Here is a 14,493-nt window from a genome sequence, read left to right as displayed (position 1 = left end):
ACAGGATTAACAAAAAATTGTAAACATAAATGTAAAATAATATAACTCGACATTTGTACATTACAATAATATAGAAATATGTCACCTTTGTCTTTAGACTACACACAAAGCATAAAATTGTGTTTTCCTCTGAAAAATAATTACATTATTTTTCTGAGACTGCTTTGTCTGAGGCCATTTCGTCTGATACCTTTAATTCTGATGCTTTTTAGTCTGATGCCCTTTGGACTGATACCTTTTGGTCTGAGGCTGTTTCATCCGATGCGGTTTCATCAGAAGTCTTTTAGTCTGAGGCCGTTTGGTCTGTTGCCTTATTTTATGAGACCTTAGGCATGACAGTGTTTTTCCTGAGACTTGAACCATTTTAGTCTGAGGCACGATGGCGCTCTGTCTGAAGTCTGAGAACTGACGCTGAGGTCTGAGAATGTCCTAAAATGAACACCGTAGTGCAGGTATCTCTTCAGGGCTCAACACTTTTTAACTTGATCAAGATCAGATCACAGTGTTTGATACACTTTACAGCTCTGGATAAAATAATCTGCTGTATATGTAACACTTTAAGTTAAAAAAGAACAACAATTAATCCAATGACAGACATGAGGATTTGATTGATTGGTGATTGCATTCTCTTGGACTGAATCTCTTCTCAATATCCAAATCATCAAAGACACATACTGATATTTTCTGCACTTTCAACAGTATAGAGGGATAAGTATGTCCACATTTGTGACTGTTCTGATTTCCTTTTGCTTTCGTTCATAAATGTTACTCACACACTGCTCTCAAGATGTTAAAGAAACTGGGGCGGGTCAGCCTTTTTTGATTAACCATTGATCTCTCTCTGAGAAACACTTACTGTAGATCAATATCTAAAATACATCACCTCCCTCTCAAAGCACATGCTAAATGATACTTTAAACACTGTATCTTTTCTCATCCCAAACACACGATGTGCTCCATTAGTCTTCATAGAAATTTTGATATTGACATTTTGATATTGACTGTAGACACAAACAGAAACCATCCTGAACCAACTGTCAAGTCAACTTGTAACTAAGAATAAATACATGTGTAATTTTAACACAAAAGTGAATCCTGTTTGAGTTGAGCATATACAATTTCAAACCAAGTATCTGAAGTTCTTCAATTCACTTATCACATGCTCAGAAGGCTTTATTTTCAACTAATGGCCATTTTATCATCTTGCTCCGAGCAGCATCTTGTTTGATATACATAATTTACTGAATGTTTGTGCACCAGACGGACAAGCATTACACAGAACAACTTTTACTCTCAACACGCAGTGAAAGGATCTCGCTTCTGAATACTCCATCACTATACCTAAATCTAAACATTTACCAACAAGTTGCCAAATATATAAATTGTAGTCGCATAGCATAAAATTTGGTTGCTAATTTGAGTGATTTCCTCTCATTGTAGTAAAGGGTTGCACCAGGACTTTGGTTGCGCATACAGGAAAAGATCGATCTTGGGATTTAAGAATCGATTTTCGAGATTGTTCAAATGAAGATTCATCGGAAAATCAGTATCGTTACCCACTCCATTCTTCACAGACTTCCATTCTAGTTTTTTATCATTCTGCATGTGACCCTGAACTGATAATGAACATTCTGAAAGCATTTTCAAAAATGTTGCATTTACACAGTTTGCACCATTCTATGAATATTTCTATAAAAAAAATTTAAATCTTCCAAATTGTCATGTGGTGTATCCATCAAGTAAAAAGTATAATAATAATTTATTTGCACCTTGAATACATGAGAGTATACACTTAATCGTTAATTTCCAAAAGGTTTTCAAACGAATTTTTCAAGGTACATTATATATATATATATATATATATATATATATATATATATATATATAATGCATTTTTGACTCAAAAATATCAAGTTTTCTCAGGGTTACACCACATGACTTGAACAAAATGTGCCTTGTCATAAAAATATCAAAATAAATATCAGATGTTTTTTAAAACTTCGTGCTCAGTCTTGAGGGTCTAAAGGTGTCCACTCTGTTTTATGTTTTTATGGTCAACATAAACAACAAAATGTCTACCTACATGTTGGTTACACCACAACTTTGATTTGGTGGACAAAAGCATTTTTTTATTTATTATTTTTTTTAAATCATTGCTTATGTTTTTAAGAAATAATAATAAAAGATTATTCTGATTATTCTGATTATTATTATTATTTCATGAATTTCAGCTTTAATGAGACGGTGTGTCTGGACACTTTTAAGCCCCAGAAAAAATATCAGTTTGACTTTAAAATCAGAAATTGAAAATCTGCTCATCATAGAAGAGGTTTATTCAAGTAAATGGTTTCTGTGAATTGCATTTAAATGTTATGTATTTTTAATTGATTAGATCTGAACAAAAATGAGCATCACTTCATTGACCCTTAGGACACATGGCCATAATATGCACCTGTTACCCTCTGTTATTGTATTTTATGATGAATCTTGTGAAAAGAATCCATGTTATGATCATGGAAATGTTTATTTATTTTTTTATTTTTTTAAATCGCTCGCCCACTGTCACAGACACGCATTTTTTAAAATAACTGAACTAATAAAATAAGTTTTGGCTGTTTCTATGAAGGATACTTAAACAGTGGTGTAGAAAAGTTGTTCTACACACAAAAGCATTTTATGGGCAAAACCCTGAAAATTGTTTGAGTTAAAAACATGTACACATTGTAACTGTACACTTGTCATAACTTACAATCTGTTCTCCTTTTTTTTTTTTTTTAAAGAAAAACAAAATATTTCCTTGTAGTGTTCTCTTGGCCATTTTTGAAAGTGTGCGAAACTTTTGAAAACTTGCATTACCTTCAGTGGCGTAAGTTTCATGTGAACACTAGGAAGGACAAATGAAACTCCAACATACCAGAACATTTTTCAGAAAAAAAAACGCCGTCTTTTCGCAGTGGAGAGAGTACTCGCAAGCTCAAGGTTGCCAGATTGCGTGACTAAAGCATCACCCTGGCAGAATATATCCAAACTGTACAGGTGTCAAGATCTGACTGGGGAATTTCACTTATAGAAATCTATAGAAACTTACACATCAAAATCTAATTCTGGCTGGTAAATCGCAATTATTTAAAGTCTGTTATTTATCAAATGTAGAACATTTTATATTTTACTTGCATGATTAGTTCTAAGTTATACACAGGGTTTGGAGGGTTACTTTTGAAACGTATTCCACTACAGATTACAGAATACATGCTGTAAAATGTAATTTGTAACATATTTCGTTAGATTACTCAAGGTCAGTAATGTATTCTAAATACTTTGGATTACTTCTTCAGCACTGGTAGATTTTTTCACTTGTTTTGACAATAAAAACTCTGCCAGTACAGTAAGACAAAATACACATGTTAAAAATACATTCTCTGAAAAACCTAAATATCTTATGCAGTGTTGTTTCTAAAACAAGATAAATCAAATTGATCTTGTTTTAAGGATTTTTTGATATTTTTACAGGAAAACAATAAAAAAATTATTATCAAGGATATGATTTTTGCCCTAATATCAAAGGTCTTACTAGAAAAAAATAGATTATGATCTAACATGAATTTTCTTGATAAAAAAAATATGATCGTGCCTGGTAACATGTGCATGTAAAATGGCTAGAAATAGCATTTTAGCTTAATGTAAAGCTGACAATTTACACAAGGTTTATTTCTATTTCTTCTGCTCCAAACTTACTTAAAACTTACTTCTCTGTCTGCTTGTATGAATGTAACACATTATAAGAAAGTGTTTCACCGCTGTTCAAATGCTCTTTGGATTGCATCATTTACAGTATATGTATAAATGTTTTCCATCTGAAAGGTAAAATATTAAATGAAACAAATGACAATAAAATGCAAAGTAATCTCTTCAGTAATCAAAATACTTTTTGAATGAAACTGTATTCTAAATACCAATGATTTAAATTGTAACTGTAGTGGAATACAGTTACTTATATTTTGTATTTTAAATTGGTAATCCCGTTACATGTATTCCGTTACTCCCCAACCCGGGTTATACATGATAAAATTAATCTGAAGGGGGTGGTAAGGAGGGATGATGGTTTTACAAGGGGGATGCTTTTTCATATTTCTTGCAACAAGGAGGATGCCATCCCTTCGCATCCCCCCTCAACTCGAGCCCTGGGTATATTCAAATGAATACAGAGAACTGACAGAAACCCAATGGAGCGAGACAGAGACACAGAGAGTGTCTGATGTAAGCCAGTATACCACAATCACACACACTCTCACACACACACACACACACACACACACACACACACACAAAACACATATACAGTGCATACAGTATCCAAACACATCAGTACACAGACAAACTTATACTATAACTTCACACACGTGTTTTGATTTCCAAGACCAAAAACAACCACAATAGGTCTAAAATGCTTTTAGGATCAATAAACACAAGAACTAGAGTTTCAACTGACACTCCTTGACTTCTCCTTTACACCAGCATAAAGCAGGAAGTCACACAGAACCAGCTGCAGTACAAACTGAACAATGAATAATCACCCATTTTCCCATGAGAGGAACATATATTGGCCATTTCAAATGCATCACTAAAGCAATTCAAAGCTGAAACACTTCACCGCTCGCCTTACCTAACTTGGGGAGGGAATATTTGACTTTGAAGTAATCCTGGTAGAACTGCCAAAGTCCCTTGGTGAAGAGCGTAGTCCCCCAATTCACTCTGGATGGCATTAGGTCTGGCATACAGACAAATCTACAACAACATAATGCAAGAAGAGAGAAACAAAAGTGAAAGGGTGTCAGGCGATAAATGATAAAGAACTGTTTGGAAAGACTAAGCTCTGAGAGTAATTGAGGATAAATATCTTTCCCAAACACCTTCATCTAGCATGTACATTTTGGAGTGCAATTTTCCCTAGCCCTTATCCAGTGTGCAAGGCATATTATAAGTATTACTGTCACCTATAGAGTGTAAAAGTAGGGTTCCAGAAGTAAAAAATCCCTTTGCTTAAAATCAAAGGTTGTAATTAATCTCAGAGCTGTTTGGTTTGGTTCAAAGTCTAATACATGTGAGGAGCTATCAGAGAAAGGAAGCCCTCCAAAAATTATATAACCTCCATATAACATAACTATGATAATAATATGAAACATTTTTTTATTTATATGTTGCTTAAAAATAATCAGAATATCATCAGAATACACAACTACTTTCGATGTGTCATTTTGTGGTAAATGTATTCCCTCAGTAAAATTGATCTCTGAGCTCTTTTAGCCAAAGGCTGATGCACGGCACAGCTTTCTGATCGAGCCCCATCTAGAATGAATGTCCTCATATCAAGCTGAACAGAGTTACAGTGCACAACAAGCAGGAGGAAAGGCATTGTTTCAGCAATGCACATTTAATCATTTGTTGTTTACCTCACATGTTGCTGCTGTATTGATTGCCTCTGATATAAAGATGAATGAGCTGCACTTAGAGCTGTGGAAATGATTCAAACCTCAATCAAATCAATATGATTTTAAAACAACCTGTAATTAGACAATTAGACAATCTTTTCTCCTGCTCCACACAGACAAACCTTTATGATGGATGACATGAGGGGACTTCCCTGCACTATAATATGATTGATGGGGAAACTAGTGCGTGCTGTGAGTCTTAATGCTCTAGAAAGTAGCAGACATTACAGTCAGCATAGCAGAAATGATTTGAAGAAGATAGATTCATTACAGTAATAAGAGGAGGATGCCAGTCACACATTAAGAGCCAGTGAGAAAGCACGAGGAAGTGTTTAATATGACACACAGCACTTACAGATTATATGAGCTACACAGGCAATTATTAAATGTTCAAAAACACTTTAAAGTGCATGTGATGAATGTGATTCAAAGACAATCAAAACTAGATGGAAAGATTCACTGAGTTTTCTAATTTACTGGCTGCTTTACAGTCACCTAATTGCCTAAACTTCATATAAAACATGTTCCTACAAGTTATATAAAACCTGAATGGTCTGTTTAGGTTTGGATTGACAATAAGACAATATGACAATTATATATTATCCATTATATAACCATCATACTCTCATATATCAGAAGTGCTTCACACGTGAGACTCGACTCACAATTGATTCCAATAGAGTTTGATGTTAGCATGTTGCTAAGCTAACAACACAATACTCTAATAAGCATAACAATACATAGCACTCCCAAATATTGGGCAAAACAGTTCTTGTAAAACAAATTTAATCTATACTTTTCAGCATTAAATGTAACTAAGTATACAGGTGCATCTCAATAAATTAGAATGTCGTGGAAAAGTTCATTTATTTCAGTAATTCATCTCAAATTGTGAAACTCGTGTATTAAATAAATTCAGTGCACACAGACTGAAGTAGTTTAAGTCTTTGGTTCTTTTAATTGTGATGATTTTGGCTCACATTTAACAAAAACCCACCAATTCACTATCTCAAAAAATTAGAATACATCATAAGACCAATAAAAAAAAAAACATTTTTGTGAATTGTTGGCCTTCTGGAAAGTATGTTCATTTACTGTATATGTATTCAATACTTGGTAGGGGCTCCTTTTGCTTTAATTACTGCCTCAATTCGGCGTGGCATGGAAGTGATCAGTTTGTGGCACTGCTGAGGTGGTATGGAAGCCCAGGTTTCTTTGACAGTGGCCTTCAGCTCATCTGCATTTTTTGGTCTCTTGTTTCTCATTTTCCTCTTGACAATACCCCATAGATTCTCTATGGGGTTCAGGTCTGGTGAGTTTGCTGGCCAGTCAAGCATACCAACACCATGGTCATTTAACCAACTTTTGGTGCTTTTGGCAGTGTGGGCAGGTGCCAAATCCTGCTGGAAAATGAAATCAGCATCTTTAAAAAGCTGGTCAGCAGAAGGAAGCATGAAGTGCTCCAAAATTTCTTGGTAAATGGGTGCAGTGACTTTGGTTTTCAAAAAACACAATGGACCAACACCAGCAGATGACATTGCACCTCAAATCATCACAGACTGTGGAAACTTAACACTGGACTTCAAGCAACTTGGGCTATGAGCTTCTCCACCCTTCCTCCAGACTCTAGGACCTTGGTTTCCAAATGAAATACAAAACTTGCTCTCATCTGAAAAGAGGACTTTGGAACACTGGGTAACAGTCCAGTTCTTCTTCTCCTTAGCCCAGGTAAGACGCCTCTGACGTTGTCTGTGGTTCAGGAGTGGCTTAACAAGAGGAATACAACAACTGTAGCCAAATTCCTTGACATGTCTGTGTGTGGTGGCTCTTGATGCCTTGACCCCAGCCTCAGTCCATTCCTTGTGAAGTTCACCCAAATTCTTGAATCGATTTTGCTTGACAATCGTAAGGCTGCAGTTCTCTCGGTTGGTTGTGCATCTTTTTCTTCCACACTTTTTCCTTCCACTCAACTTTCTGTTAACATGCTTGGATACAGCACTCTGTGAACAGCCAGCTTCTTTGGCAATGAATGTTTGTGGCTTACCCTCCTTGTGAAGGGTGTCAATGATTGTCTTCTGGACAACTGTCAGATCAGCAGTCTTCCCCATGATTGTGTAGTCTAGTGAACCAAACTGAGAGACCATTTTGAAGGCTCAGGAAACCTTTGCAGGTGTTCTGGGTTGACTAGCTGATTGGCATGTCACCATATTCTAATTTTTTGAGATAGTGAATTGGTGGGTTTTTGTTAAATGTGAGCCAATATCATCACAATTAAAAGAACCAAAGACTTAAACTACTTCAGTCTGTGTGCATTGAATTTATTTAATACACGAGTTTCACAATTTGAGTTGAATTACTGAAATAAATGAACTTTTCCACGACATTCTAATTTATTGAGATGCACCTGTATGTATAATCAACAATTCTCAGTATGCTGTCTCTAACTTTGTGTTTTGGCATAAATGGAGTTTTAAAAGCTTCTGATCATGTTATCTGAAAGCTTCAAATGAGACTCACCACAACTCCATTATCTGTGACTGCTTCTCTGTAGGTAAAGTTGCACACGGCCCAGTCCAGGTAGTATGTGAACATGCGGGACATCCTGGAGAAATGGTTGGTCACCCACCCGTCCAGGTCAAATGTAGAGGCCTCCACTGCCACATTGGTCATGGACTGATACAAGCTCTCGTGTCTCAAACTCACTCTGAAAGTGGCTTCATAGATGGGCTCGTCGAAACACTGGAACGCCTTTCTGGGGTGAGTCGGTGAGAACTGCGTCACAGCAAGATACCTGCAGAATAATGCAAGAAATACAGAACGAGTCAGATAAGAGAGAGAGAGAAATACAGATAAGATATAAAAAACCTCTCTAATAAATCCAAGACATTTAAGTGGGCCAGGAGTTTAAAGTGAAGCAGTAATCTCTCTGTATTGACTTTCCTAAATACAGATACAGATTAAGCTCTGAATGGTGAACCACATCCCTGTACTAATCACTGTGGATTTATATCACACCAGAAACCAATAAATGAGCTTCTTGCTGTGAAGATGGACACAATTGTTGCAGCTTCTACTAAATCACTTATTACACATCAAATGCCAACAATATACCACATTCCCTGAGACTGAGTGCTGCAGCACTACCACACAAAAAAGATATATCTGGATGTCTTTGAGGCTTCTGTCACAACTGTACACATTAAATCTATTTGTGACAGCACAATGTCAAGACAAACAGACAATATGAACCAAATCACATGAAAAGAAAAATATATAGAGCTGTCCAAAGTGAATAGTTTCTTTACATGTAAATGGATTGGTTAAGGCAGCACATTTTAACTGGAACATTAATAATTTACAAACAGACACATTTAGGATGTCAAAATCAGGCTGCCCATGAATAACTGCAGAGTCTGGAGTTTGACTGCACAGAACTGTAGAAATGTTCCGTTAGATGTTAAGTTATAGAGCAGGAAAAGAGGTCAGGGGAGGAGACAGAGTGGGACACATGCTTTGACTACTGTATGCTGTATTCTTAGTGATAATTCTGCTGTTCAACATCACACATACAAGTTCAGTTACAGGTTCATCCAGTGAGCTGAATTAATGGATACCCCAACCCTGACTCAAATCTTAGAGGGTGATTATGCCTCCGCTACCCACAACATGAGCACCAGAGGGCAGGAGATGTACTGTGCTCTCTCTTGAACTTTCTTGACAACTTTATACTAACATTGGCAGCCATTCATGCAGCAAGATAAAAAAATAAAATAAAAAAAAAGCAAATGTTGTCCCATCTGTCTAATTCCTCTTCATGTTTACCATTGAAAGATGCTGAATCTTAAACATTTTCACACTATTTAAAGGTCACTGTTGAGATTCAGGCAGTAGGTGTTGGTGGGTGATCAAAAAATGTCCTGATTACTTTCGTAACCTCCGTTCCCTGAAGGAGGGAATGAGACATAGTGTCAATGCAGTGACACTTGGGGTCACCCTTGGGAGCCCCAAACACCTCTGATCTTTGAGAAAAGGCCAATGGGAATTGGCGAGTGGAATTTGCATGCCACTCCCCCGGACATACGGGTATAAAAGGAGCTGGCTCGCAACCACTCATTCAGATTTTTTCTTCGGAGCCGAATGGTTGTGTTAAGCGAGCTGAATCCCTCTGCCGTTCCATTCACCTCTGAGAAAGCTATTAGATTTACGGCGTATTACAGCGGCTTCTCCCCCTCATGCACTGGTTGAGTGCAGAGAATGCACCTGGGTGCTTCAACAGACTAAAAGAGTATATATTCTTGCAATAAAAGAATATATTTCCTTCTAAAAAGTGGCACTGATGGAGAGCATCTTTTAAAAGTTTCCTTTCCATCTGTGTTTAATTCCTGGTTGTGGTCGTTACCTCTCCACTTCCGACGGCCACGATCGCTGTCTCACGTGCTTGGGCGCTACCCATGCAGAGACAGCATTCGTGGACGGGTCATGTCCTCACTGCGAGAACATGATCATGGCCACGTTGTGGTCGCGGCTTTCCTTCGTCAGAGGGAAAGCCACCCCAGTGGTTGACCAGGACCATCTGACTCGGCCATGTGATTCAGTTCACAAGGCGTCCGCCTAGGCTCAGCAGTGTCTGTTTTACCTCAGTGAAGGGCCACTGCCCTGCGTTTCTCAAATATCAGAGGTGTTTGGGGCTCCCAAGGGTGACCCCTAGTGTCACTACATCGACACAACTTCGAGTGAGTGACAGACAGGGAACAAAGGGTATACAGCATACAGTATGTTGAAAACAGACCAACAGGAGGTGATTCCATAGGAAGAGGATACCAGAGTGAAAATCCTGTTGGTTTGTTGTCTGCTGTTGTGACAGGACTGTCCCTGCTTTAGCAGATCATTATAACATCACTGAGATGCAACAAGACGTCAAACAAATAGGGTGATGGATGAGGAAATGGTGACTAAAAAGTTCTGTGATAAACTTCTGTTAAATCACCAGAAGACCAAATGATCTGATCTTGGTTTGAAAAGAACTGAACAAGCTGTTTCCAACTGAAAGCAGGTCTAAAAGTTGGCACAATTACCTGATTATTACAAAGACAAAAGGGGCAGCTAGTAGATGGGCAAAAGATTTATGAAGTGTGGCCATGAAATGATCCCTTCAGGGTAAATCAATGGCTTAAACATTTCTTAAAAACTAAGTAGATACTCTGTGCGGTGAACCTGAAAACACTGTGGAATACACATAAGACCCTTCATTCTTATGTAATACACACATGAGCTGATCGTATATAGTTGTATACAGTAAGATTAAACTTGGAGATATGAAGATTCCATAGGTTAGAACCATAATGGGTTGTCTTAGTATAAACAAGAGCACATGGAACACCTTAATATAACTGTCTAATCTTATGTTTATTTTGATGCATTGGGGAATTAATAAATAGTTGTGAGATAATAAATGCCTATTTTGATGTAAAAAAAAATTTGTGTAGATTTACGGAAGTTCAGCAATGTGCTGGAAATCTTTCTGTAATATTGTAAGACCTTCAATGTCTGACAGTAAATGAGTCATTGACTGTAGTGATCAGACACAAAGCTGTGAGGTTTAACAAATGATCATTCAGATCAAGGAAAGTTACTGAGACTGAGGCTTCTAAAAAGTTACACGAAGACAACAATGCTGCGTAATCCAACCGTAACTACAACAAAAGCTAATGTTGTAACCATATTTGGAAACCGTGCTGTTTGTTGTTGTTTTGATGGACTCCCGTTGCTGTAATAAAATTAACAATGGTGAATGAACGTGAATGAATGAACGAACCATGGTAATAGCTTCAACCAAAATACCAGCTTCAACAAACAGATATGCCAACTTTGTATTAGCCACCACTATCATCAATAAATACTACATCAAAAATAGTGTCAGAGAGATTCTGAGAGCTTTTTAAAGTTTTTGATTATTGTTTTGCCGAAGTAATATTAACTGTAGTAATTAAGGTGTTTGGCGGGAACATTAGCATAGTAAAGGTAGAACATCACGTATGACAATAATTGTTGAGGATTGCTGCAGTGTATGTAATACATGAACAATTACCTTCTCTCCCCACACAGCATGTATGAGCTGCAGAAAACTCCCAAGAGTTCATGTTGAATGGGCGCATGAAATGTAATGTTGGTCTTTTATGTTCTGAGGGGCTTCATCTCTCTGTGAAGCACAATCACATACACCTGCATGGGCTGATAATGGAAGCGTCACTAGATCCTCATGGCACCTGCAGCTTTCTTACTGTCTGAATATACCAGCACTTTCTCCATCTCCAACCTGTCTGTGTGCACCACGATCAACTTAGTGGCACAGATGCATTCAAACTCAATATTCACCTCACCGGAGAAGGGAAAGTTCTCCATGTACATGGACAGTTGGAGGTCGTAGTGGCGAGGGTGCAGGGTGGCCGGTAAGCGCACGTCTCCATGGCTGCTGGCTGTCCTCTGAGTATCTGCTGCTGTTCCTGTACCGGGACTGTTTCACTTTACTGTTACAGGAGCCATTAGTGGGAGTTCTCCCCGGTGCATCTCTCGCAGCTCACGCTGAATGTGATGGCGATGGCCATGACGATAATGAGGGTGAGGATGGAGATGGTGAAGCCCAGCACGAGTCTCTTGTGCACCGTGATGTGCTGTTCTGTCGTGCGGGGCCGGACCCCCACCCTGTCGGCCCACTGATCGGACAGAACATGTCCGTTCCTCATGCTCGTGCCCTCAATACCCATTGGTACGAATCCTCACTGCATTTGAAATGGGATTCACTTTTAAATTAAAAGCAATGAAGTATGTTGATGCTTTCAAAATAGACACTATCTGGTTATATGAAGAATAGAATCTCAGTTTTTTGCATGTGTAACCGGTCCTGCTCAACCCACTCCGAGCAGGATTTGAACCAGGGTCTCCTGCATACAAGGAGGCTAAAGGTAACAGCCCCTAGTGTCAGTTGCTAGTGTGCCTCTTGAGGCCAGGGGAGTGAGGTTTACACACTGCACATCTACCAACCAGCTGGATAATGTTACACTCACCCCCCTAAACCTCACTCCCTTTTGGGTCACGGCACCACTGTAACCAGTCCTGTTCAACCTGCTCTGAGTGGGATTTGAACTGGGGTCTCCAGCATGGGAGGTGGGCATGCTAATGAGGAGGCTAAAGGCTACAGCCTCTAGAATCAGTCGCTAGTCAGTGCACCTCCCCGCAATTCCATGATTTCTCCTTTGACATCTGAGTATGATGTGGATTCAGTTCCAGAACACCTGCTTCATGATCAATCACAAAAGTGTTTCTGTCAATTTCTGTTCTCTGCTCTTATTTTCCCTTGTGCCTCCATCGCCCTCTCTGCTGAACTCTCTCTCTCTCTCTCTCTCTCTCTCTCTCTATCTCTCTCTCTCTCTCTCTCTCTCTCTCTGTGTGTGTGTGTGTGTGTAATCTACATCTTTTGCCTTGTATTCTGTGAAGTTGCAGCTGATTAAACAGTGAAATATGCATAAATACATAAACTGTCCAGTAGGACTATTAAGTGCTCCAGGCAGCAAAACATTCCCAAGAACACACAAAGCAATAAGCATAACCTTCTGGAGGAATAACCGTAGGGCCTTTCCAGGCCATAAAACTGTGAATCTAAACATTTGGTTTAGTCTGAGGCGCCCTCTCCCAGTTCCATCCTGCATCACATCACTAAACAAAAGAATTGTCAGAAAGATCGCACTCCCCTTGGGGAGTCCCCTTTTGTGAGACCGGAGCTCCTTTTATGTTTTTGGTTTGAGATAATTAACGAGTGCCAAATGGTTGGTCAGGAGACTAACCATTCTGCTAAAACAGCAAAACCGCATGATTTAAAACAAAAGGGCCACTGGTCAAGGAGGCACCCCTAAGGACAGTGACATAGGGCAGACTCAGTATGACCTTCTGAAATTTTCCACGCAGAAACCGAACTTTTGACTCTCTATGCATCTCAACCCAAGATGCTCATGCTCTCTGTTGGACCAAACATACAATATAATTTTATACACCAGGCTTAACCTGACTACATAATTTACAAGATAATCAAGAATAACCATGCTCAAAGTTAATGGAGTAACCATTATATCTTTTCATCTAGTTTCCTATTAGGAAGCTCTCAGTCTAGGAACAAAGGGGGTCCCCCCTCCTTCTTGACGTTACACTCAAGAGAGTGAGATCTGGAGCCTTGAAATTTCAAGATTGGGTTTACTAATATTTTGCACTTTTAAATACATGGAACTAACATTGTTCTTGTCTTTCTCATATGCATACAGTATCTACCTTTGAGAATGTCTCATGTAATGTTATCCTTGCTTTAACCATATGATTTATTCTTATTACTCTTTTAATCACTTATCATGCATGTTATTACCACTGCAATTATTAATATTACCCTCATGTTTGGTATCTATGAGGTCCATAGTTAATTTCCAGAATGATGCTGTGAGGTATATTTGGGTTATTTGCAGTTATATTTTTTCCTATGAAACTCATGATTAATATGTTAACTTTTTGAGTGGGAAACAGAAATCTTCACACACAATGGGCTATAAATTAATTATCTTGAGGGGAGGACAGAAATGACCACCTGACCCAGTAAAAGACATTTCTGATTGGCTCAAGACACCTTTGGGGTGCAGCCAACCTCAACTCAACAAAACCTATCTTCCCAGGATGAACTTTGCTTGTTCTCTTCCCTTTAAGCCCTTCCTCGGCTGGCTTCACGTCGGCACTCCTCTGCCAGGTTCCGCACAATGTAGAGTCCAGGAAAGCTCAAAATGAAAAGTTCCAAGGAAGCCCTTCTCTTCTCTGTGCTAAGACTCACCAACGTGAAGGGGAGTCACGAGTCTCCCTTGCGGGAGGCCTTGCTTCAAAGCCCCACCTCATCATTCCAATCCACGATCTAAACAGAGGTCCAAAACATCGATGGAACAAACAGAACGTTCTACAAAGAACCAAAGCATGC

General features: G+C 38.6%; 1 pseudogene; it reads right to left on the bottom strand.

Annotated features, from left to right (window-relative positions):
- Positions 1–12,253, bottom strand: part of LOC127434915 (thyrotropin-releasing hormone-degrading ectoenzyme-like) — a 184,124-nt pseudogene extending 171,871 nt beyond the window's left edge.
- Positions 12,254–14,493: the final 2,240 nt, after the last annotated feature.

Source organism: Myxocyprinus asiaticus, chromosome 45 (assembly GCF_019703515.2).
Source record: "Myxocyprinus asiaticus isolate MX2 ecotype Aquarium Trade chromosome 45, UBuf_Myxa_2, whole genome shotgun sequence".
NCBI lineage: Eukaryota > Metazoa > Chordata > Actinopteri > Cypriniformes > Catostomidae > Myxocyprinus > Myxocyprinus asiaticus.
Note: the sequence above shows the minus strand (reverse complement) of the source record. Positions and strands in the feature narration are given on the sequence as shown.